This window comes from Theropithecus gelada, chromosome 9 (assembly GCF_003255815.1).
Source record: "Theropithecus gelada isolate Dixy chromosome 9, Tgel_1.0, whole genome shotgun sequence".
NCBI lineage: Eukaryota > Metazoa > Chordata > Mammalia > Primates > Cercopithecidae > Theropithecus > Theropithecus gelada.
In genome coordinates, this window is record NC_037677.1 from 68,914,022 (window position 1) to 68,917,946 (window position 3,925).

Sequence of the window (3,925 nt, forward strand, 5' to 3'; positions counted from 1 at the left end):
AATGAGAACACATGGACATAGGGAGGGGCACATCACGTACCAGGGCCTGTCAGGGGGTGTGGGACTAGGGGAGGCATAGCATTAGGAGAAATATCTAATGTAGATGTCAGGTTGATGGGTAAAGCAAATGACCGTGGCAGATGTATACCTATATAACAAACCTGTACATTCTTCACATGTATCCCAGATCTTAAAGTATAATTAAAAAAAAAAAAAAATGGAAAACAAACTAAAGGAAGTTGAAGCAAAGTGGTAAAGATCAGGTGTAAATTAGTGAAATAACAACAGAAAACAATAGAGAAGTAAGTGAAACTGAAAGTCAGTTGTTTAAAAATATATGAAAAATAGACAAATGTTTAGGCAGATTGACAAAGACAATAAGACAAAAATTCCTAAAATTAGGAATGAAAGAAGGAACACTGCACTGACTATAAGTAACTAAAAATATTTTAAGGTAATATTGAGAATAAATTTATGTCTACATATTATAGTACTTATATAAACTGAAGAATGCCTAGAATAACAAAACCATTACCAAAACTGATTTAAAAAGTGATAATAGGCCAAGTGTGTTGGCTCATGCTTATAATCCCAACACTGGGAGGCCAACGAGCACTGATCACTTGAAGCCAGGAATTCAAACCACCCTGGCCAATATGGAGAAATCCCATTGGCCCAATAAAAATAGAAAATTAGTCGAGAGTGGTGGCTCGCGCCTGTAATCCCAGCTACTCAGGAGGCTGAGGCACAAGAATCACTTGAACCCAGGGGGCGGAGGCTGCAGTGAGCAGAGATTGCACCACTGCACTGCTGCCTGGGCAACAGAGAGACTCTGTCTCAATAAATAAATAAATAAATAAATAAGCAATAATAAATATGGGTTTATTTATAACAAGTAAATATATTAAATTTAGAACAAAGTATTCCTGCAAAGGACATTTTATACCTTAAAGATTTCATTTTGAATTCCATCAAATATTTAAGAAACAAATAATATCAGCTTTGTGAACTGTTTCAGAAAGTGGAGAGAGCATTTCCCCACTCATTTATGATCACACTGATAAAAAGAAAGGCAGTTCAATAACCCACAAATAAAAAAAATTAGAGATCAATACTTCTTAACAACATAAGCCCAGAAATCCCTAACAAAACATTAGCAAAATGAATCATCAACACATCAAAAGGATTATACAAAATAAACAAGTATTATTTATCCTAGAAATGCAAGGTTGATTTAACATCCCCAAATCAATTCATGTAGCACACCATACTAATAGAACAAAGGACAAAAGCAGATGGTAATCTCAATAGATTCAGAAGGAAACATTTACCAAAAATAGAACATCTATTTATAATACAAATTCTTAACATACTAGGAGTAAAAGGGAACTTCTTTCATCTGACAAAGGAAATCCACAAAAACCTGTCACTAGCACCATAATTAATAGTGAAAGACAAATGTGGAACAAGCTAAGGATATCTGCTCTTACCACTTTTATTCAACATTGCGCCAAAGAGTCTACCACATGTAATAAAGCAAAAACAACAAGGAAACAACAACAACAAAGAAACACAACTTACTGGCGCTCAAATTTAAGAAAAGAAGTAAAACTGATTTTATTCTTATATAGCCTAATCTTTTATATAGGAAATCCAAAAGAATCTAAGATAACATTATTAATGTCAATAAAGAGTTTGGCAAGCTCATAGGATATAAGATCTATATTTATATATTAATCATGGAACAGGAAAAATCAATTGTATTTTTATATATTATCAACTAATAATCTGAAAATAAAATCCGTTTAAAAATCTTTTGTTTTTAATAGTGTAAGGAGATATCAATTACTAGAAATAAATTTAACAAAAGACATACAAAGTTTATATAGTGAAAGTTAGTGGTAGTGGTGAATGAATAGACATAAGGTGCTATATCCATAGGATGGAATATTATTCAGCAATAAAAATAATTGAAATATTGTTACAGATTCAGGCCATAAGATGGATGATCTTCAGAAACATTATGCTAGGTGAAAAAAGCCAGATACAAAAGACTATATATTATAAAAATATTGTATGTAAATAAGAATGAAAAATGCCCCCACAAATCGAGTTTATAGAGACAGTGTAGATAACTGGTTGCCTGGAACTGGGGATGGGAGTAGGGATTGAATGCAAAAGGCTGGGAGTAATTTGGGGGTTTATAAAAACATTATCAAGCTGGATTGAGGCGATAGTTGCACAAATCTAGAAATTTATTTAAAGTCATTTAATTTTACATTTACATTGGTTGAATGATATGATATTTAAATTGTACATTCATAAAGTTGATTCTAAAAAAGGATGTTTTTCCGTAACATATTTGCTAACATTTTCTTCCAATATGTGACTTGCCTTTGAATTGCCATAACTGTGCCTTTCACAGAGCAAGACTTAAACACGTTTAAATAAACTCCGATTTATCAAATTTTTATTTAAAAATCATAGCCTTGGTGTTGTATCTGTACCTCATTGCTAAACACAAAGTTGCAAATATTTTTCTTTTTCTGGAAGTTTTATAATTTTACATATTGAATTTAGAGCTATGATTTATTTTGTGTTAACTTTGTATAATATGTGAAGTATTGGTTGACTTTTCTTTTTACCTTTTTTGCATATGGACATACGATTTATTCATTATCGTTTGTCTAGAAGACAATCTTCCTTCAGTGAATTTTCTTTACACCTTTTTTTACAAAATAGTTGGCTATATTTGGCTGGCTCTATTTCCTGGCTCTCTATTCTGTTTCATGGATCTATGTGCAATCCTTTTGCCAGTATCACATTTTCTTAATTACTATAGATTCACAGTAAATCTGAAAATTATGAAGTGTTAGTTCTCCAACTTTTTCTTTTTCTTTTTTTTTAAAAAAAGAAAAAAAGGCCATCCTAGTTTATTTTTTCTTATATATTTTATAATCAGATTTTTAAAAATCACAAAAAACTTGATGGAAGTTTAGATTATAATTATGTTAATCTATATACTAAATTGAGAATAATTGATATATTAACAGAATTGAATCTTCCAGTGTAACCCATACAGAAATGATGGAAATGTCTTAGAGATGATGGGAATGTCCCACAATGGTTAATCATGTGGCTGCATTGGAATCAGTTTGGCAGTTCCTCAAAATATTGAACATCATATTACCCAGAAATTTATTTATTTATTTATTTTTGTTTCAAGTTTTAATCAAAGCTTGTATATAAGATTACTTTATTCCTGCATCTTCTCAATTGTTTTTTCCTTGTATTTGCCCTTTTCCTTTCCTACTTGGAGAGATTTGGCTTTCCGTTCAAGGATCTTTTTGCGGTCTTTGTCCAGTTTTAGCCTAGTGAGAACCACCTTGCTGGGGTGAATGCCTACGTGGACTGTTGTGCCATTAGCCTTTCCCCGCTGCACTCATTCAGTGTAGATAACGTATTTCTTCCTGTAAACCTGGACTACGTTGCCAGTTTGCTGACCTTTATAGTGTCCGCGTACAAGCTGAAATTCATCATCCTTTCGGATGGGCATGGATGGCACGTTGTACTCGTGTCTCAGCTCTTTGGAAACAGGGGAAGACATAATCTTCCTGCGAATGTGGGAAGGTGCATTGAAATGCCTTTTGCGATTCTTGCTTCGGTCGGAAGTCACAAAGGGATTAAACTGCATTTTGGCCACTCCCGCTTCGGTGATGGCCGCAAAAGGGAAGAGCCAGAAATTTATTTTTTATGTCTATAATCAAAAGAGATAAAAACATATGTTCACACAAAAATGTATACATGAATGTTTACAATAGCATTCTTTATAACAGCCAAAAAGTGGAAATATACAATGCTTAAAAATAGATCAAAATATAAATAAAATGTGATAGGTACATCTGTAAAACTGAATTGCATTTTT

The 3,925-nt window shown here is 32.6% G+C and overlaps 1 pseudogene across 1 annotated transcript; it reads right to left on the minus strand.

Moving 5' to 3' along the window:
* Positions 1-3,215: 3,215 nt before the first annotated feature.
* On the minus strand, positions 3,216-3,700 carry LOC112631766 (annotated as a pseudogene). Its single transcript, XR_003121189.1, has one exon. The product of XR_003121189.1 is annotated as a 60S ribosomal protein L26-like (transcript).
* Between the last annotated feature and the right edge of the window lie 225 nt (positions 3,701-3,925).